This window comes from Lissotriton helveticus, chromosome 7 (assembly GCF_964261635.1).
Source record: "Lissotriton helveticus chromosome 7, aLisHel1.1, whole genome shotgun sequence".
Lineage (NCBI taxonomy): Eukaryota > Metazoa > Chordata > Amphibia > Caudata > Salamandridae > Lissotriton > Lissotriton helveticus.
In genome coordinates this window covers 1,520,151,646-1,520,175,624 of record NC_136068.1, presented here as the reverse complement: position 1 = coordinate 1,520,175,624, position 23,979 = coordinate 1,520,151,646, and positions in this window count along the sequence as shown.

Here is a 23,979-nt window from a genome sequence, read left to right as displayed (position 1 = left end):
CCATGACACCAGTAGTGAGTGGGTTACTTCATTACTCTAATCAACCACGCACAGCTTCTGGTTGATATTGTGCCAATAGACATTGATGACAATCATAGATGTAATGCACACTGCTGTCCACACGCCAAGTCCAACTCCGCCACAAACAGGGACGCTGCAAGCACTTTAACCTCTTCGATGCCAGGGTGTTTGGCAATTCCATTCACGATGTTTACTGAGTTCTAAACAGCTTAAATGTGGAGTTGGTGACTATGCAAGGGAGCTTATTTGTTCAGATGTTCCTGCCATTGTGTGCACTGGGTGCTTTCAAACTCTGTTTGTCATATGGTATGTCCGCTTGAGTGCGTGTATGTGTCGTCCGTGTGAAGTGAACGCATGTCAGAATCACCACCTCAGATGGTCCGATTACGGTCCTAGGTCGCTGCGAGAATGGATATGGAAGGGGCCACGAGTTCCTCTCACGGGACAGCAGAGCGAGAACCAACCACCCTCTGGTGCCCTGGGAATGATTACCGTGTGACCTATGAAGAGAGTGCTGTCAGTTATCAGTTAAACGAGCATTTGAAGGTGAAAGACTATAAGTTATAGAACGTCTTTTTTCTCTGTTTGTTGCCTGGTCCCGCTTATGCTGAAACACCGATTGTGAGATGTCACTATCATATCGAACACGGAGAGACCAATCACAGGGAGGTAATGCTCTTACCCAAGCCTCCTAAATGCAGCCCTGTCATACACAGTGTAAAAAGCTTACATTGACTGTACTGTTGTTGTCTTAGTGAGTACAAACAGCGGCGAGCAAAGCACGAGGTGAGGGACACGACGACTGGACACTCTCTCGTGACTCGTGGCACAACAGGCACTAGCGCGTCTGGCGCAGTGACGTACCAACATCACTAGAGGAAATGGCCAATCCACTGCATGGCTTTGCATACGCCATGGTGTGATTGGCCATGCAGTGCGGCATGAGCATCCACCACCACTCCACGCGCGGCGGCACCATCTGTAGTCAGCGCGGTGACTCCAGCCAATGATGGCGCAGCATTAGCAGAGCTACTGCGCCAGGATTGGCTAAGAGCGGCGTTATTCCTGCCCATAATGAGACCCGGGGGCCCGGGTCCCTGCCAATGTTCGAGTTACAATTTAGGGAGGAAAGAAGCAGTACTTCGAGTGTGCATGCTTGGGTCAGTACTAAAAATTACTAGGCCTTACTTTGACATGCGCACACTCACTGCTGCAGCTGCTGGCTAAATCTCTATTCTGCTGCGCTGTCACTCACTGCCGCAGCCCCGCCCCCACAGTCCTTCCACAGTGCGATGTCCGCGGTTCAGTCGGGCTTGTCCCGGCAGAGCTCTCTCTAGGCAAGTCACGAGAGAGTGCGCTCTCAGAAATAATTAAAAAAATTAAATAAGCGTGTATGAGCAGCATCAGCATGACGGTCGTCCACATGGCTAGTGGAGCAACGCCCCAACGCCCCCAATGGACGCACCGCCGCTGGTCATAGCCCAACCAGTAAGAAGTATTGACACCATTCAAAGCGCATTTTCCTGATATTTGCATGTAATAAATGAAAAATATTAAACATAAAACAATCTTTGCATGTGACTTTAGTATCTGGTGCCACTTTATAGTGTTAATCAACCAGGAAACTGTTCATACAAATTGTCTATACTTGAAAAGATATAGATTGAAAAACAAAATAATTAAATAGGCCTCAGACTCAAAACAGGACAGTGAAAAATGGAAAGTACTGTCAAACTGATTAATCAACCACCAAAAAGTGTACTGTCATCTTTACAGAAAAATGCAATAAGACATAGGTTTGTGACCTGTCCTCGTATTCATCTATGTCTATCAAACATCAGGTTCCAGAAGCAGCTGGACTGTGAGGGCAGCTGCAGAGCACAGGCCCTTTGCCTGCACAAATACCCTAGTATTAACCAGTCACCGACCCAGCGGTCACAAATTACTGTGCAAACAAAATATAATTATATGATAAATTGAAAATAGCTGTACAGAATAGAGGAAATATGTATTAGCAAAAACAAAATTGATGCGCGAGTTTCAGATTTTGCCAACAGCATTCAATGCATGGCACGAATACCAGCATGAAGTACTTCAATTTCCATCGTCCGGATGAGGGTAAATTAATACCATTACATTTGGCAGTGAAGCATGCAGTTTTTTTTAAATAGAGACCATTTAGGCAGCATTTCATTCCCTCTGTTGTAAAAAGCATATCTTCCTTTTTAAACTTATACACATTATACAAATCCTGCAAAACTACGAGCGAACATTCCATCATTACAGATGTTGTGTCCCAGTAGCATGCCATTCCCTTAAAACATTTCAACAAAGGTGTTCTGAAATACAATTACGACGTGAACAAAAACAGAAAAATACTTCTATTTCACATTAAATCAAATGTATTCACTGCCAAACTTTCCCATGGCGCTTACCTTCCTGAGGGCTTGTTATAGAATGCCAGTGTGAGTGACCCTGATATGTTCCAGGGGAGTTGTCCTGTCAGCACGGCTTCTGTCTCCTCTCTGACTACAGGCCCGAAATAATCCATTCAGACCTGTCTTCGAGTCCCAAGTTGAAGCGCTGGAGATCAAATTGCAGCCTCAATAAAGTCCCGCAGTTAGCAGCACAGGAAACCGGCACCTCCTCGAGGCTGCAAAGTGTCTTTTCAGAAGTAATTACGGCAAACTGCGCACAATCGACATTTGCGCTTCCCGCCTGCTTGAAGCCTCTACCCCTAACCCCACCCCTTCTCAACTCGTCATAGGGCAGGTACCACCCCCTGTGACGAATCTGGAAAGAGTGGGGTAACCATCATCTCATCTCCCTGACTGACGTGCATTCCCGGTGCTTCAGGGCTTCAACCTGAGCGCCCGTGCCAAACTTCACCCACACGTCATCAGGGGGTGGAGACTGGAGCTCGAGTCTAGTCTTTGCCGAGCTGATGACCTCACAGACCCCAGGGATGTGAGCTCAGCCGCCCGGCAAATACATTAGACTCAGTCTCCAGGGCTCGCCGAGAGACAGAAAGTTTAGGAATGCATCGGACTGGCTGGCAGTGTGTCAGCACATCAACTGCCTTGCCCCCAACAAACGTGTGTAATTTTTTTTTATTACAGTCTTCCCTTAAAGAGTATTTTTACTTTAGCAATGCCCGACGCTGGGGGGATGAAAATAAAGGGGGCGGAGCCCCGACGCCCTTAACCAGAAACCGCCCCTTGCTATTAGCAAGGTTTATCTCAGGAGTGATAAAAAACTGGCGAAATGCGTGAATATCGCTGTCAATACAGAGATATTCAGGCATTACCGTGACAATGCTCTTAGCCATGTTATCCACCTCTCATTGGATAACATGGCTAAGAACTGGTCAGGGCAGGTGTTAGCTTTTGGAGATATTCGCGCTTAGCGCGAATATCTCCAAAACTACGCCTGTGTTGATCATAGGCGATAGCGATTGCAGAGACTGTTTTCAGTCGCTGACATTTTGGCATGCCCACTTTGCATGTCATTAGCGATAATTATCGCTGACATGCAAAGTGGGCCCCAAAATGCCCGCTATCGCCTACAAGCTGTCGCTAACTGGTGTTAGCGACAGCTTGGTAATAGGGCGATAAAATTATCGCCGCTTCAGCGGGGGGGGGGAAAAAGTCCCGCTAAAGTGGCGATAATGGCCCTTGGTAATATGCCCCCTACTGAGCTGTCAAAAGAAGGGAATTCGTAGGGCTAAGGCCTAAAGGAAGGGGGTTCATGGCCGTGAGGCCAAAGAGAATAATTTTCAGCGGTAAGGCCAGAAGAATGGACGTCATAGTGGTGAGGCCAAAGGAAGAGAGCTCATAGTGGCAGGGCCGAAAGAAAAGAATTCATAGTGGTAAAACGAAAAAGAAGTGAGTTAACTTAGATTTTAAAAAAGTATTAAAGTAGCCCATTGGGACAAAAGCACAGCAAAGAGCAACAGAAAGGCAAACTCACTACTACAGTGGTAAAAAGAAATGGGAACTCAGAGAGGGAAGGACAACAGGAAGGACTTCTGCACAGGGGAGGCACAACATGTGACTGGAACCCACAACCCAAGGGCCATTCTGATGGGACAGTGTGTGCCATATAAACACGTCGAGCCTTCGAAGAGTAAGTGTCGGGTGGAGCAGCGGTTCCCCCGTAGTATGAGTCTGACAAAGACACTGGAGCGAGGGGCCGCGAGAAGAAAGGCAGAAAACAAAGCGGGAAGAAGTGTCTGACAGGAGAGATAATTAGAAGATACAGCAGTACGAAGGAGTTGATTCAGCACAAAGGGAAATTGGCTGACTTCATGGTTGGAGCGCAGCGCTCATTCCTCTGCACCATCAGCCACGTTTATCCCGTGACCCGCTCCTGCCTTCTCCCTCTCTTGCAGACCCCGAGGCCACAACGAGAGTCTGAGGCAAAAGAAACAACGTGGGGCGTTCACAGGCCTGTGGAAAATACTGTCCGCCACACAAGAGAGACCTGATGATACATTAGTTACCATTTATGAAATGCACGTCATCGATTAATTCTCCCCTGGGCAATAAATAATACGTATTATTACGCTCACACTGGTGAGGGCTACAGTAATTATGCAATTGTGCAGCCCTGGCGGTTTCCGCATAATTGTGCGCTTACCTCATAATCTATTGTCTGCCTCATAATTTGTAGATTGTAAAATACAAATTGTTTTTAGCTCAATTGAGTCAAAAGTTACAATAAAAGGAGCGCCAAGTGTTGTCACGCACAAAGGGTGACTGGTCATCTTTCAGTTGCTCATGCTATAGTTGAGAGTTAAACTGGCACACAGTATTGGCATGTGTAAAAATGTCAACATAATAAAGTAATGCTATCGGAAAAGTGACACATTATGCCGCATAATTTGCTTTTTCTGACACATAAAATAGACAATCTTGCCTCATAATTTGTACCTCCCCACCTCATACTTCCAGTGGTCCTTCTTAAGTGTCATATTGAGCTAAGTTTTAATGTTATATAGCCTCCAATATTCTTCATGTCAATAGTAGCTTCTAGTAGGAGTCGAGGACAAGTTATGCTAACTCTGGTTTTAGCCCAATCACTTACCAGCATGTTTTACCCGGTGGCAATTACCGGTGCCAAATGTCAAAAAAGGGTAAAACATGTAGAACCTGGTGAAAAATATGGCCAATTGTCATTTCTTACCATTTACAAGCGGTACATCCTGGGAGTAGAACACAAACCAGAAATAGGGTTAAGTTATTTGCGGTGGGTTAGGTCTGCACTCGATTCTGCCTCGTGGTATACTTTTCCTTATGCCTAGCACATATGAGTTGGAGTTCTAAGTTAGCCTTCCTCCCCTCAATTGGCATGCACATAGATGCTTGAAAATACATAAAAAAGAACTACAATCTTCCCCCTTTAAAGGTTCCTCTCTGTACACAAATACCAGAAATGAAGGGAGAATCTCCCACTTCTTAGCAAGGAATCTTATTCATCCCACCAAACTTTTTGGACATTTGTGGAAAGTCTTTATGTTGCCACATGCCATCCATCATGGACCACTCCAATCTACACCACTCCACTCTACATTGTTGTCATGTACCATGGGAAGAATTTGAACCCTGCATGAGTTAGAGGTAAGCTGGAACCAGAGGCTTAACTCTGGCTCAGCTCGAAGTACTCTTGAAACTTCCCTCCCAAAATGAGCCAAATTTCATGGAAGGCGACGTGGCGTTGAGGCTACATCTGGTGCCCTGATAATGTGAACCAAGTTCGAATCTTGGCCTTACCTCAGTATTGTATATAGCCCAGCATGCAATGTAGTCTGTGTCTGTTGTGAAGTGTTCTTATGGGCTTGGGTAAGGTTTGCACTATGTAAAGCTGTCATAAATAAATGTGTATTCTGCCTATCAACCACTCTCTGATTTCATCCTCCAAGAATTTAGGTCAAAGCATTAATCTTTGATGTCAGAAAGAGATATCAATCTAGTGTTTGAATTGCGCTGTATGAAACTAAAAATCTGGTGCATATCCCAGCTTCTCTGTTCAATCAAATTGCATGGTCCTAGGCAAATGCTTTATTTATGGTCCTAGGCAAATGCTTTATTTCACCAAGTCTCCTTTTAGTTCATCACACATCAGAATATTTTCAAATCGGTGCATTTAGGTTGTGTGAAGTACAAAAACCTATTTTATGTAATAGACTGTAGTGTTCTTCCATCTATAATAACAATGCTAAGCCTCATAGATGACACCTGGCTTACTTCTTAGTTCACTAAAAAAGATGGGAATGGGGTAGGAATCCTTCTACGTTCACGTTAAAAACTATTACTTAGTAACTACATTTCAAAGACACTGTATCGTTTTCTAACAGGATATTTGCTGTATGACTTACATTACAAATATTTTTTAAAAATAGGCTCATTCAAGGTCTCCCTTGCACAGAGCATGCACTATGCTGAAAGATATATTGTTCACAATTCAGTGGGCTTCCAACCCACCTACAGTACACCATTAGTTATTTTCATTGTCACTCTCATTTACTATCTTTTGGTTGGATAGCTCCAATAGGCTTCACTTTCTTTCATGTATTAGCACCCTGCTGGAGCATTTACCAAGTACATGTGTTCTTCCTCCTCTTTGTTCTTCCTCATCATTTTGCAACACATTATTTTTTTACATTTTAAGAGTTTCAGCATTATTCCTGGATCTGCAATGTGCTTCCCTGCTTTTGCTGATTTCACTCTACCTGCCATCTCTATTGATGCTTTAGTTACTTATAACCTGAACAGTAATAATCTATCGTACTCCATTCTATGCCACTCCACTCCGTGCCACTCTAATCTACGCCATTCCACTCTACTCTATGCAAATCTACGCACTTTATGCCACTCTACTCTATACCACTCTACAAAACTCCACTTTACTCCACTCAATGTTACTCCATTATACACTGCACCACTCCATTCCACGCCTCTCCACTCCATCTCACTCTACTCCACATCACTCCTTTCTCCCATACACCATTCCACTCCATACACTGGGACTCTATGCCACTCAACTCTGTGCCACTCCACTCTATTCTATGCCTCTCTATAGCACTCCACTCTACACCACTATGCACTACTCCACTCTGCTCTATGCAACTCGATTCCATTCTCCACTACTCTACTCGATGCTACTCTACTCCACAATACACCTCTCTACTCTATTTTATGTCACTCTAGTCTATGCCACTCCAATTTAATCCACACTTCTCTACACCAGTCTGCTCTCCTCCTCACAATGCCCTTGTATGCCACTTTACTCTACGCCACTCTACTCTACATAATTCTACTCTATGCCATTTCACTTTAAGGCCATCCCATGCCACTCTATGTTATGCCACTTAACTCTACTCCATTCCATTTCATGCCAGTCCACTTTACAACCCTCCATGCCAGTCTACTCCACTCTACTACACTCACTCTATGTCACTCTACTCCACTTTACGCCACTTGCTCTATGCCTCTCCACTCAACACCACACCACTCTATGCCACCCCTCTCTACGCCACTCCACTCTGGGCTACTCTACTCCATGCAACTTTATGCCATGGCACTCTAGTCTACACCACTTTTCACCACCCAACTCTATACTACTCTACTCTATGCCAATCTATTCTATATCGCTCTACTCTATGCCACTGTACCCTAGGCCACTCCACTTTATGCCACTCTACTCTATGCCACTCTACTCTACACCACTCCACTCTATGATCCTCTACTGTGTGCCACTCTACTCAATGCCATTATACACCACTCTACTCCATACCACTCCACACCCCTCTACTCTATGCCACTGCACTCTACGCCATTCTACTCTCAGCCACTCCAACTTATTTTATGCTACTCCACTGTTTTCCACTCCATTCTACACCACTACACTCTACTCCACTCCACATCAATGTACCACTCTACATCACTCCACTCTATGCAACTCTACTCCACTGTACCCTACGCCACTCTACTCTATACCACTCCACTCAATGCCATTCTACTCTATGCCTCTACACTCCACACCACTCCACTCTACACCACTCCACTCTACACAACTCCACTCCACTCTACTCAACACTATGCTACTCTACTCGACTCCACTCTATTCCATGCCATGCCACTTTACTTCACACCACTCTACTGCACGTCACTCCACTCTCTGCCACTCTACTCTACACTCTCTACTCTATGCCTCTCTACACCACTCCTCTGTACACCACACCATTCTATGCCACTCTACGCCACACCACGCTATTCCACTCCACTCCACTCCTCTCCACTCCACTTCACTCCACACAATGCCAGTCTAGGGCACTCTATGACACTCTGTTCTATGCCACTCAACTCTAAGCCACTCTACCCTACTCATCTCTATCCTACGTCACTCCGCTCTACGCCACTGTACTCTGTGCCAATACTTTCCACTCTATGTCACTCCATGCCACTCCACTCTACACCACTCTACTCTGTGCCACTCTATTCTACGTCACTCTGCTCTATTCCACTCCACTCTACGCTACTCCATTCTACTCTTTGCTACTTTACTCTACACGCTTTCACCTTATGTCATTTTACTCTACGTCATGCCACTCCACTCTACACTTCTCTACCCCACTCTCCTCTATGCCACTCACCTCTACACCGCAAAACTAACTTTAGCCATGCTGAACAGCAGCTACACTGCAGTATAACAAGATGAAAAGACATTGGCAAAGCCAATAGCTCTCACATAGTTGGCAGCTATTTGATTTGACAATGCTTGTTTGGGAAGGTACTCCCATCACTGGCCACTGTACGAGGAATGCCTTGTTCTTCCCTCCGCCCTGACAGCTGCTTTGGCACTTCAGGAGACTAGGTTGCGGTAAGCAATCGCTCTGCCTTCTATTTCCTTATTCTCAGTCTTCGTAGCAAACCTGGGTCAAAGTGTAAACTGGCACACAGCCTCTCTATGAGGGTGGCAGGGTCTATAGTCTGAATAAAGAGTTCTAGAACAAAACAGAAGATTTGCTCTAAGATTTGCATTTGTAAAGTTATAAATAAACCTACAGTGTGGGCCCGATCTCAGAGCTGTCATAAGAGCGATGTAGCTAAGGTTCTTTACCTCAGACCCCACGCCCCTGTTTGAACACATATGTAAATAATAACAAAATAGAAGCCTGACATTTCTTTGTGATGCAGTGAACTCTTCAAAACCACTAGATGGCGCCAAATACCGTTTTTATTCCTTTCCCCAGTGTACAGGTTTCCATAATTACAAGCTGCTCCTTGGATCTGAAACCAAATGGGAGCACCGAAAATGTTCTGGCCACCAGCCTCACAAAAAACTCTGAGGTACAGGTCTGATCCTATTTGTGCATTCTTGTCTATATAGGATGACCAGAAAGGCAAAGAAAAAGAGTATGAATGTTTATTGGTATATTGGTATGAACATGCAGACATGGTTTTGTGATAGGGAGTGTTTGGTTGTGTAATGATTTTAGTGTACATGCCCACATGTATCTGTGGGCATGTAATGGTTATTGTATGGTCATAAATAATGTTGAGTGTATGACTATAATGCTGAGTGTGTTGTGAGTTGTTGATAGGTGGGTGAATCCATGAAGGCTCGTGTCTTGTCATACTATGGTGGGTTTCTTGAAGTATGATTGTGATAGAGTAGATGTGTAAATGATGCTGGAGGTGTAATATGTGTAGTATATAGCATTTAGCTTGAAAAGGTGTGTGATGTAAATGCAAATAATGTATGCTGAGGCTGGGACATGAGGTGACAGTAGCCCCTACTATTTGTATGGTGAAGACTAGGCCTGGTTGACATCTAAATTACACTGGTATACTCAAGTGTAATTTCAGTTATTTCACTCTACTCTTGTTCAGTATTTAATTTGTAAAAACACATAAGTGCAGAGGTTTTCATCAGCAGGCCACTGCAGCTTGCACACCCATTGCCACTGCCAATGACAGTACCAGCACATATACTAACCATCACACTACCACAAGTGTAACAAATCAGGCCATTCCAGGACAATCAAAGCAATTAGAATGGCATGGGAGGCAAGTGATTTTAATGTAACTTGCATTATTAACTAACTGTTGTTGTGCTCATCTCTGAATTAGACAAACAGACCCACCATGTCATAAGTGCCCGTGTTGACAATTAAGTGGCAGTGCTGAGCACAGGAAACCACTGGCTCAAATTAACCCATTCCATGCTGATGACGGAACCGCTCCGTCATCAGCTGCGGTTGGGCTGTGCTGATGACGGAGCGGTTCCGTCATGGCCCTGCCGCTGCGCCTGCGCGGCGCTGATTTCGCGCCTGCGCTGTGCGTTCTATTGAGCGGGCGGGGCCATGACGGAACCACTCCGTCATGAGCACAGCCCAACCGCGGCTGATGATGGAGCGGTTCCGTCATCAGCATGATGAACAGCCGCCGCAGCGATGCGGTTAAGCACTGCATGTTACATACATTTTTCAAAATTACGCTATTCTACTCTGCGTAATTACACATTGTTTATGGTAGAAATAGAATGCAAACGGCTGTTCGTGGTGCTTTTGGCTTTTTTGCAATTTTGTTTTAGTGGGAAATGCAGCCTTGCATCAAAAGTTGGGATGTATTTTACTGCAATAAGCCAGTTTTGCATTTCACATAATTATGCATATTTTTGTAACAATTTTCTGATGTTTTGCATAATTATGCAAACATAAATTATGAGAATTTGGTACACCCCTACAGAAGACACCTTCAGCTTAATAGTAAACCTTAACTTCTTTTCAACTTGAATTTTTTTTTTTTAGATAAATTGCAAACTAAAGAAGAATAGCTGTTTTAGATATAAGTTGAATATTTTTATTGTTAGGTATTTTTTAAGGGTCAAATGTTTACACTATTGCGTACTTTAACCTTTGTATGATAATCTTTATTTGCCTAGGAAAAAAGAATATATTAGTGGAGAGCATATTTTTTATCAAATATAAGCATTGCCAGGATGTATAACATTACAACGCATGCTTTTACTACGCATGCCTTTACATCGCAGGTTTTACAACGCATGCTGTTACAACGCATAGCGTTAAGGGGTGCTGGATAGTGAATAGTTTAATTTACTATTCCAACTCCAGTCCCCGTGGATAGTAGGGAAGGTGTTAGATAGTAAATTAAATCCATTCCCTATCCTAGAGCGCCCCCAACGCAATGCGTTGTAATATTTGCGTCGTAAAGGCACTGCGTGGTAAAAGTTGCGTTGAAAAGGATGTTTCCCGCATTGCCATATTTTACTTGATTTTTTATGCTCTTCGTCCCTACATCTTGTAGCTTTTTATACTGTGTGCTGTTTTTATGGGGAGTTATTTTGTAGGGTCCTATTTATGAAAAAGTAGGAGCTTACTGTTAAAACATACACTTATTCAATCAATCAATCAGGGATATATGAAGCGTGCTACTCACCCATGCAGGTCTCTAGGCACTGGGGGGTGGGGGGATTGTTCAGCTACATCTTTCCCAAAAAGCCAGGTCTTGCGGCACTTCCTGAAGGCATACAGAGTAGGGGAATGTCTGATGCTGAGTGGGAGTTCGTTCCAGGTCTTTGCTACTATGTAGGAGTAGGCTTTTCCACCCATTCTGGTTCTGCGGATACAAGGGGTTTCGGCTAGGGCGAGGTCGGTGGACGGAGGCTTCCCTTTGGTGCTTAGAATGTCGTGTATTTCTATAGGTTCTGAATCGATCCCCCTATTCCTGACCCTATTCTGGTTAAACTACCTAGCTAGTTAACTAACAGTCAGCCCATGAGGCAAGAAATTCCCCATGATGCAGATACCGTTATCTGACGCAGTCACACTACGGCACAGGAACGTGTTATCTGATTAGGTCATAACGCTTGAGATCTAATTAGACAAGCGATATTCCTCCAGCCCCTGATAAGGCATACGACGTTCTCATAACAAATCAAACCTATGACAACCTGGATAATCCGTGCGGCCATTGTTTTGATTTCACAGAGAACTTTAGTAAAGAATGTGCTAACGAGCAAGTCGTATGACATCTTTATTGACGTACCTATGTCCATCCTTACGTCAATCCCGGCACCTTTAAGGTATAAATATTGCCGATCTTGCCCTATGCAAAACACACGCGTGGTGACAAGACGACGCAGAGAGCCGAAGCAGACCCCGCAGGCAGCAGCCCCGCCTTCCTGACGCGCTGAGAGACGCGCTGCTATCTCAAGCCGAGAGACCCAGCACCGGCGCTTCTGGGCAGCCTTCGCAGGCAGCCTGGAATATCGAGAGCAGAGAAAGAGATACCATTCCTCATTCATCCTAAATTCCAGGTACAGAACTGAATCACCCCTCCTAGAGAATTCTTTAGTTATTCACTTGGCAAAAACAAACTTAACTTAAACTGTAACTTTCTATTCCCGCCCACGCATTTAGACTTAGGTCAGGTACACGGGGTAGGCGTATTTAGAAACACCAGTTGAGCACGTTTAGTCAAATGTATATGTGTATGTAAATATATTTTAATCATTTTAAACATCATATGGCTCAGAAACCATATCAATGTTTTTACAGTATTATTTTATACTATTGCTTCTAATGTATGCACTTTACTTAACTATAAGTATCGCAATAATATCGATCCATTTCTCTTGTACGAGAAAAGAGACTGATCAATAAATAACATCTTTTTATTGAACACGCCCGTCTCTTCCTTTTCTCTACATTCTGATGAGACTAAGAATGCACGTACTGACTGAGTAAAATAATTGCCTTGTGCTCACACGACTCTTGAGATTGACTCTTGATTAGGGGAGAGCAAAGTTGTCATGTTCTATGGTTGTCAGAAACTAAATCCCTTCTTGTCTAATCAGGGGAGTTAATCCTTCCTTGAACATTCGAGAAAGTTTCTAGCGAACTCTGAGCTTAGCTGGCAAACCCAAAAATTAAGTCTAGTATCGACAGTAGTAGACCTAGTTAACGTCTGGCCTAGGCCTTTACTGCTGTAGGTACTATTCCAATGCGCAGAGCCTATTGGGAAAATAGGAACTACACTACATGGCGCCCAACGTGTTTGGAAAGGGCGATAAAACTAACGTAAGACATTTAGAGTAACTCAGTCGTGCTTTCTCACTCAGACCCCTTTTCCCAAATACTCCAAAGACGTCTGGAGTGGGTGAAAGGTTATAAAATCCTCCAAAACCTCGCAGGAGGGAACTCCTATGTATGGTTCTTGGTATAGTCAACGTTGAAGGATAAAACAGTTCCAAAATATTATGCACCTAATCTTTGTTCCATAAAGAAACCTGATCTGCAAACAAACATAATACCATCCTGTCTGTAAAATGGCAGAGAGTGATGATGAAAGAGAGGCAATTAAATTAGCTACTGAAATAGCAGATGCTGATGCTACCATGCAAACAGCAGACCCGGATATAATACTCATCCAGGTCGCCAAAAGGAGATCTATAACCTTAAAACTTATAGAAAATGGACTGACACCTAGAGGTGGCACAGTCATATTCGTAATTGAGGCACATGAATATCGGCAGACAGAGGTATACTATACATGGATACATTTTCCAGCAGCAAATGCTGTAACAAAGTACTTCCACTATTACAAAGTAGAGGAACCTCCTAATGAGTACACTCCTTTCGAGGAGGTGGAAGTACCACTCAAATTCCAAGAGCATTTGCTCTTATTTGATGGCGCCCTAAAACATAATAATCACATTACAAGGCTCGGTCCTTTAGGAAGACCAGGAGCAACGTGGCCGGTCCTAGCCGGATACACACCACATCCAGACATCGAAAGAATGCCTGCAGCAGAGCTGTTAATACAGCTAAAACAACTACTAAAAATTCACAGACAATTAGTTCAGTATATAATGCGGACTTCAACAATTCAGCCAGCGATTAAACTTCCACAGCTGACCCCTCACCAGGGGAACACAAATAAAATTACACCACAGAACATCCAATCCTGCCTAGGTAAGGTTCCAGCTAAACGGGAACAGATACCATTCTGGTTGGCACAGAAAATCACCCAAATAGAGGCGGTGTTTCCTGACACCACCCCGCTAGAAAAACACAGGATTCTGACTATATGTCTCCCAATGGGAATCGCACCACACATTGAGGACTGTGACACTTGGGGTACAGTCTTTGCTTCCATCTACACAAAAACGCACGGTGTCCCATCCATTTCGGTGATACCAGATGTGCTAAAACAAATTCAAGATGAATACGGTCCAGAACCTGCTTTAACTCTTGGTATGAAATTACTGAAAGACTTCAAGCAGGTCTCGGCTATATTACTAGCCAACATAAAAGGTGAAGCAGCAAACGTGGCGATCCGCCAGAGGTTAAAAGAGACAGATATAGCAGACCAACCAGCTGAAATTGCCAGAATCATAGAAAAATCCTATGAAGAACTAGGCAGAGATAGTCTAGGTGGAATACCAGTAAAACCGCAACTGACTACAAGTCCAGAAAAAATATTTTTTAATAATAATAATTCACCAAAAAAGAACTGGGATGGAAACAAACAATCCAATCCAAAAGAAAAGAAATTCCAGTCCAGAGGAAGGTCTCCTAGGCGAAGAGAGAAATCTCCAAACCCGAGACAAAGGTCACCTCAGAGTGAACCCTCTGGGAATAGATATAACCTTAGAAATAGGGATAATATTAAAAAACCTGATAGATATCAAGACATTGATACACGTCCCTCTCAATCTTTTCAGAATTCCTCGCAGAAATCGGAAAGAAGAGGACGATCAGAAGAGCACGCCAAGTCCAAAGACAAGGAACCTGCTCAACTGAAAAAGAAATCACAATTTCCAAAAAAGAAGGTAGCCAGTATCAAGGTAGTTAACAATGCCGAGAATACTGAGGACACAATTGAAAAACGGAGAGTGGGCTCAGACAATGCTAGACAGCGCAGCAGAGGTGAGCATAGCTCGCAAAGTCCTTATGAATCATCTGGAGACAGTGGACACGAATGAATACCTTCAAGTGGAAACTGCAGATACCAGAGTTAGCAAGCCCCACAAGATATACGAGATAACATTACGTATAGAGGGAGATAAGACTAGGAAAATAAGGGGACTATTTTGGGATAACCTATCCAAGGGCTATGACATTCTTCTAGCTGAAAAAGACTGGCCACCGGAGTTTGTCAGGGAGTGCCCTCATGGCGAAGAAGTAATTATGCCTGCCTTCTCGAATCAAATACCGATTCATAAAAAATACACACTTGCTAGAAAGTGGGCAGTGGCCTTAGCACCTGCTTTATATAAAAATCATGTAGGATGGGATGAGGATTCTCCTCCTCACAAAGTCCAGTTAAAATCACAACCAACTGCACAAAGGCAGTACCCAATTAAGCAAGAAGCTAAAAAACAAGTAAATGAAATACTAGATCAGCTAGAATACCAAGGGGTGATTGAAACTTGCACCTCACAAATGAACAATCCTTTGTTTCCGGTCTCCAAACCAGACAATTCGTACCGTCTAGTTTTGGATTACCGACACCTTAACACATGTTGCAAAACTTTTGCAGTACAAAACTCACACAGTGCTGCACTAATGAATAACATAGTGCGCAAAAAATACAAAACAACCTTGGACATCTCCAACGGATTCTTTTGTCAAAACATAGCACCAGAGAGCAGATATTTAACTGCATTCTCAGTAAATGGCACTCAAAAACAATTCTGTCGGTTAGCCCAGGGGTACAAGAATAGCCCGGGGGTATTCTCAGCGAGAGTAACAGAATTACTACAACAATATGATGATGAAGCATTATCTTATGTCGATGACATTTACTTAACAGATGATGACTTGGAAACTCACTTGAAAAGAGTGAACACCATAATACTTGGTTTCGCTGCAGAGGGTTACAAATTCAACTTCAAAAAGTCCAGAATTGCCCATCTGACGGTCCTATTCTTAGGATATGAGTTATCAAGTGAAGGCAAAAGCCTGGCAGACAATTTCCTAGAGAAATGTGCCGTAATCCAAGCTCCTAAAACACTAAAAAACCTACAGTCAATTCTAGGCTTCCTAAATTTCGGAAGAACTTACATTGCTAATTACGCAGAAAGGGTCAAGCCCCTTTACGATCTAATTAAAGCAGACTTTAAAAGATCCAGTTGGACTCAAACACACACAGAAATTTTGAGATCCTTACAAACAGACATGCTAATTAAAACAAAATTAGAAACCCGTGATAATACACGCAACCTTGTGATCCGAGTCATCCCAGGGAGATGCGGATTCACATACCTAACCTCTAATGAGGGAGATAAGGTACCAATTGCATTTAAATCGCACTTGTACACTAAGGCTGAAATGAAATTTAGCCCAACGGAAAAAATTCTTACAGCAACACAGACAGCTATAGCAAAAGAACGAGCCCTGGCACAAGGTAAACGAATAATAATCGTGACACCAATACCAGCCTTAGAGGCAGTAACAAAGGCAAGCATTCCAAATGCGAAAGCACTCCATCCGAGATGGATACAATGGGCTAACTCTCTTGCTGCAACAGACGTGATGTACGAATTTGATCCTTACTTAAAAACACAAGAATTTCTACAATATGAATTCGAATGTCCTCTGCCAACCGAAATTCTGCCTCTAGACCAATACGGCTGTATAATATATACAGACGGATCAGCACAACCCGCAGTAGGGGGTAAACAAGCTTACAGTGCTGCGTGCGCGATTGTTAAAGGTCGTTGGCACGAAGGGAAATTTAAACCAACCCTAACTAAGACCCAATCTCTAGGAGATTGCACAGCTCAGCGAGCTGAATTACTAGCATTCAAGATGGCGCTTGAAAATACCGATCGAGAATTCCCCACACTCATAGTGTGCGATTCGTATTATTGCGTTCAATCTTATAATGAATACTTGCAGATCTGGCTTCAAAATGGTTTCAAGGATGCGAAAGGAGGCACAATCAAGCATAAAATGCTATGGGAACAAGTAGCTCTTTTACAAAAAGAACTACCAAAGACTCACGTGATACATACACTGAGTCATCAACGTGATGGCGTTCACGTTGCAGGGAATTCATTGGCTGATGAGGCCGCGAAGGCAGCTGTGCAAACGGCTTCCGTAGCTGCCATCACCCGGTCAAAAACAAAAATAGACAGCGAAATATTACAAGCTGTCAGCGCTTCTGAAAAGGATTCGATAGAACCACTCCCTAAAGGCTTTCCATTAAAGTACTCATACATAACAGATGAAAAGAATGTTCCTTTTGCTCAAATCCCTGGAGTGGGGGATAGGGCAATTCCAAACATGGAACACAGATTAGGACTAATAATAGCGGCACACGAAGGGCTTGCTTCTACCCATGCTGGCGTCTCAGCCACAGTATCATTATTAAAACAGAGATACTGGTGGCCGCAAATGAGAAGACAAACAAGGAACTATGTTCTAGCATGTGAAATATGTCAAAAAATGAAAGTATCAACTGTGAGACGTCCAGCACAGACGCCCCTTCTAATCTCGGATAAACCATTAGCCTGTGTTTATCTAGACCACTGCGGTCCCTTACAAAGGGACGGTAACTATAAATATATCTTGGTCGCAGTGGACTCATGCACGAGATTCATATGGATGTGGCCCCAGCGAACGGCTGACGCCAGAACTGTTATAAAAGATTTGCGGGTCTTTATCGGCACATACGCAATTGGCATTCTGCATTCGGACAATGGTCCTGCTTTTAGCTCTCGGGCTTATAAGGAGGCCATGGTCAGCATGGGCGTGCAATTGCGGTACTCTTGTCCATTTCACCCTGAGGGGAACGGAATTGTTGAAAGAAAAAACCGTGACATAAAGCAATCTATAACGGCAAAGGTATTAGGTTCGGGAGCTGGGTGGGTCAAACATCTAATAAGTGTCCAACGTAGTCTAAATAACTTGCCAAGAAATTCTCGGAAGGGATTCAGTCCGTACGAATTATTATTCGGAACTAGGATGTTGATCTCTGACCTTGATAGTCAGACTTCAGTGGTAACAGAAAAAAGCTTTGATGTCAAAGACCGTTTGGCTATTTTGCAGGACTTAAACAAAACAAGAAAAGACCTGAGCAACATACAGTTGAAACAACAGCCAACAACCACTGAAGATTCACCACCTGTCCCAGCAAGACCTGTCTGGATTCCAAAAGTCGGGGATCTAGTCAGGGAAAAGATCGCGGTAAAGAAGGAATTTGGGCCTTCTTACAGAAAAGCAGTTCCTGTCTTGTCTGTCAACGGGACAAGATCAGTTGTACTACCGCCACTTGCTGGAAAAAAGGAGAACCGAGTTGTATCCATCGACCTGGTAAAACCACAACATGTGGCCGATAACAAACAGTAGGCCAAGTGGACTCCCAATAAGTAGCAGAACACCAAGGTTTGCTACCAGTACAGAGGTTCTATCAAAAAGGCTCATCACATTCGAAACGCCTACAGAAGAACAACAAGGACTATGCAATAATGCAATAGAACTAAGACCTCTGAAAACCCAAATAAAGACATTTAGCAGAGACACACCAATCTATACAGAAGTACCAAGTGAAAATGCAAGAAACAAAAATCCTGAACCAATTGGAACAATTGACAGAACTGCATCTGGTTACTTCATCAACTTCGATGATTCCTCCGACGGTTTCAGCGAACAAAAGACACAGCCATCACCAAAATCCTTTAAAGACAAAGCAAAGGAACTTTTGAAACAACTAAAAGAAACATATCTGATTTCTCCATGGATTGAATTTTGGGTGGGTTTTGGTGCATTTATCCTCATACTTTGGCTCATCATGGTATTTACCTTGGGACGCTTCATTGAGGGAAAATATGCTAAAATGGACACAGCAAGTCAGAACATCAACTTGGTCCTCAAACCACACACATCTTCACACGTCGAGAAACGAGAACTTTCTTCAGAACTTTCTTCAGCCAACTTCACAGCAATTCCAATACCTGGTGGGGTAGCCTGGGACAACACTGACTATGAAATTTATGGTCCGGTCGAGATCCTGAAATATCCACACCAAATCAAGATCTCCTTGAGTGACTTTGCAAAACCAAACTCATTTGCTGATGATTGGGACTTTGAAAGTATTAACAATATGATGTCTGACTTAGTAATGTCTGCTAAATTTACAAAACATGATTATTTGCAGGGTTCTACAAATTATGATAGTATGTATTGCTATAACCACTATGGTAACCATTTCTTGCATAAATCTGCACAACCTAGAAATGTTTTAAGTTATAATCAATGGGAACATTGTGCTACACCTCCAAAAGGGAGCTCTAGAACCGTATATGACAAATATTCATATTTTTCAGGTTTTAACATAACTAATGCTGAAACATTTTATTACAAATTGTCAAACAAGACAGGGATGAAAACCATGATAACCAACACAAAATTGATATATTCAGATTCTTTCTTTGAAAAAATGAATACTTTTGGATTTGATTATTGGGACAAACATGTTGATTTGAAAAGTGTTTGGGGTACAAAAGAATGGCAAGTACAGGGTATAGAAGCTTTGTTTAGAGCCTGCATGATCCCAGAACAAATGATATTTTTAAATGACACTGTTCAACAAACCACCTGTCTTGGCTTAGCCAAAATCAAAGATTTAAATAACCTGTCTATTCCAAAGCCAACAATGTTTAGCAATAACTCTGATACAGAGGAAGAAATAGACATGAACCATATACTTAACCAAAACAGAACACATCCTGATTGGAAACAATGGTTGATCTGGCCCACAGATACAAATAACTGTCAAGATAGATTCCTGAATAAAACACAGGGTTTCAAAATGACCAGGCCAGACCCTAGATATCCCCAAAGACATCACCCAGGGATAATAACAACCTACAGTGTGGGCAAATTATGCCTTCAATGGCTACAAACTTCCACACTGCCTGAAATTAAGCAACACCTAACTTTACTTACTGATGGTGCTGACTTGCGTGATTTCATACTGGGACCACGCAAACAGCGTCATAAGCGTTTCATAGCAGCCTCTGTATATGCAGCATACAATGAGGCCTGGAAGGTTACTCAAATTGAGACAGCAGAAAGAATACGGGAAATTGACCGTATTAATTTGGAAAAATCACTTTCTGTAGTGGACAATGGGTTAATGACTCTGTCCTCCAGAATTTTTTCATTGGACAGCATTGTGTCTTCAGCAATCGATATATAATCGCAAGACTTACTATTATTACAACATGGTCAGTCACAATTGCGTTCTATTGTACAGCTTGGTTGGACGTTACAAAATCTGCGTTCAGGCTATGTGCCTTGGCGTTTAATCAACACAACGTCACTATTCCAAATCTTTAACCTTACTGATAGACAAATCGGTATGGCGCAGAAGGGTGCTGATTATACAATCTTGAGCATTGAAAAACTAGAAAGATTACCAATGACAATGTCAGAACGACCTGTCAGTGAATGGATAATACACGGAATCATAAATATTCCAATCTCAACCTTCAGGTTTCAATACTGCCAAAAATATATACAGGCTGGCATGTACGAGAAATTGGGAAAAGGGTACCTTAAAACAACTTGGAACCTGCCCTATTCACATGCATGTGTCAGTAACAAAGGACAGAAAGTGTTTCTTAGTGGCAACAATTGTGCTATGTCACTAAGCGGCACGCTTCTGTGTAACGGTATTAGTTTGCACGGAGCCTGTGAAGGGAATTCATACAACCTTTCATGTCACCAGCAAGGCGCACCTGCAACTGAAATAGAACCATTCTTTCAAAGACTCTATAATGGGAGTTACATTCTTATTGTAGACCGCAGATGCTGTAGTCTTATGCCCGGGACTCCTTATCTCGTCACTACGACGGCGAAGGTCAAGTGCTGTGGACGTTCTTTGTTCCCCAGCTCCTTTCCAGACAGGGAGGCAAGGGCATGGCCCGGTCTGAAAATTACTTCTATTCGAATAGACACTTTAAGCAGAATGAAAACAGTGCTTCTTCAGACGCCTACAAGGCTCACGTCATCAAAAGAAACGTATGATCTACAAGTCGCAAGGACGACTGCAGAGATACATACATTATTATCAACTAATTCCCCCGTACATTTCGCGGAAATCCTGAGCGAAATCTTAAATATTTCTGATACCAATGGGATCTCAGGGGTATTTAAGACAGTATTTTCGATGGCATTAACACCATTCAAAGCCATACTGGGTATTTTTCCAGACTTCGTCCATTCGATTTTTGGCGGACTTCCCCTGATCCTAGGACTAATTGCAGGAATCCTATTCCTGGTCCTTATTTTTCGTTATGGCAACCCATGTCACAGAACAAAATCTCACGACAATGGAAGATACGATCCTAGCCATTGGATACCGGGACCGGATATCAAAAATCCTGGGACTCTCCCGGCTTAGAGACCTAAACATGACTTGGTTTCTATCATTTCGACCAATGTGGCAAAGGTGTGTTTTACCTGTACTAAGGTGTCTGCTATGCGGAGAAGAATGCGTGTTAGACACCTGTCTGACGCTACAATCGGATGCGCCAGTGGATGCAGATACACTGTTGGTTCCTACCAAGGTTCACGCACTGTGCTGCCCTCAAAGGCTGCCAATTCTGATGACGGCATTCCTGGAATCTTCACCACTGCGATTGAAGAGTAGTGAAGTACAAGATGAAAGCAGCATCGAACAGGTACGACCTTCTGTCAGCAATGCAAATCAGAATGTCAATGGAGACAATCATGCGCACGAATGCATGGTTACCCCTATTTCCGACTTAGTGGAACTTTCCCATGAAGCTGTTGACAGTTTTTTCGAAAGCCTGAATGATATGATGTTCTCTCCGGAACAGAAATAGAGACTTTTGAGTAAACTCGCACGCGGCGTTCCCTGAATTCGGCCTTCAACTTTAATAATAAAGTCACATGAACAATTACAATCCAGTTCACGGACAGCAACTTTTTTCAGCAAGCCCCTAAAATATTCTTCTATATATTTTTTCCCGGGACACTGATCTTCTGCTTAAAGTAAGAAACTATTCCTAGAGAACTAAGATTTCTATTTTTTTAGATTCTTTATAGACTTTATATAGACTTTAGCTGCCCACTGGTATGTTCACAATATATTTTATGTGATGAAATGGTTTCGACCTTTTTTCTGTATAGCCATATTAAGAGCCATTTCATGTGTATTTCTCATATACCAACAAACAATAATGCATAACAATGCGTGTTTTACTTTTGCATTTGATTCATAGCTTAAGTGCATACGATATATATGACTTCAATTTTTCAGTATATTTGAAAATTTCAAAATGCATTTATGTATTTTGGGGTGGTAAGGTATACACTATACTCTATAGTATGTTGTACTATGTTATACTATGCATAGATTAGTAGATATGACCATAGTTAGCGTGGAGTGGGTGTCGTGTATTTCTATAGGTTCTGAATCGATCCCCCTATTCCTGACCCTATTCTGGTTAAACTACCTAGCTAGTTAACTAACAGTCAGCCCATGAGGCAAGAAATTCCCCATGATGCAGATACCGTTATCTGACGCAGTCACACTACGGCACAGGAACGTGTTATCTGATTAGGTCATAACGCTTGAGATCTAATTAGACAAGCGATATTCCTCCAGCCCCTGATAAGGCATACGACGTTCTCATAACAAATCAAACCTATGACAACCTGGATAATCCGTGCGGCCATTGTTTTGATTTCACAGAGAACTTTAGTAAAGAATGTGCTAACGAGCAAGTCGTATGACATCTTTATTGACGTACCTATGTCCATCCTTACGTCAATCCCGGCACCTTTAAGGTATAAATATTGCCGATCTTGCCCTATGCAAAACACACGCGTGGTGACAAGACGAAGCAGAGAGCCGAAGCAGACCCCGCAGGCAGCAGCCCCGCCTTCCTGACGCGCTGAGAGACGCGCTGCTATCTCAAGCCGAGAGACCCAGCACCGGCGCTTCTGGGCAGCCTTCGCAGGCAGCCTGGAATATCGAGAGCAGAGAAAGAGATACCATTCCTCATTCATCCTAAATTCCAGGTACAGAACTGAATCACCCCTCCTAGAGAATTCTTTAGTTATTCACTTGGCAAAAACAAACTTAACTTAAACTGTAACTTTCTATTCCCGCCCACGCATTTAGACTTAGGTCAGGTACACGGGGTAGGCGTATTTAGAAACACCAGTTGAGCACGTTTAGTCAAATGTATATGTGTATGTAAATATATTTTAATCATTTTAAACATCATATGGCTCAGAAACCATATCAATGTTTTTACAGTATTATTTTATACTATTGCTTCTAATGTATGCACTTTACTTAACTATAAGTATCGCAATAATATCGATCCATTTCTCTTGTACGAGAAAAGAGACTGATCAATAAATAACATCTTTTTATTGAACACGCCCGTCTCTTCCTTTTCTCTACATTCTGATGAGACTAAGAATGCACGTACTGACTGAGTAAAATAATTGCCTTGTGCTCACACGACTCTTGAGATTGACTCTTGATTAGGGGAGAGCAAAGTTGTCATGTTCTATGGTTGTCAGAAACTAAATCCCTTCTTGTCTAATCAGGGGAGTTAATCCTTCCTTGAACATTCGAGAAAGTTTCTAGCGAACTCTGAGCTTAGCTGGCAAACCCAAAAATTAAGTCTAGTATCGACAGTAGTAGACCTAGTTAACGTCTGGCCTAGGCCTTTACTGCTGTAGGTACTATTCCAATGCGCAGAGCCTATTGGGAAAATAGGAACTACACTACAAGAAGGAGACTCTTTCTTTGAGGTCCTGGGTCCGTGTTGTGCAGGGATTTGTAGGCATGAGAGAGTAGCTTGACGGTCACTCTCTTCTCAACGGGGAGCCAGTGGAGTCTCATAGGTGCTGGATGATGTGGTCTTGTCGTTGGATGC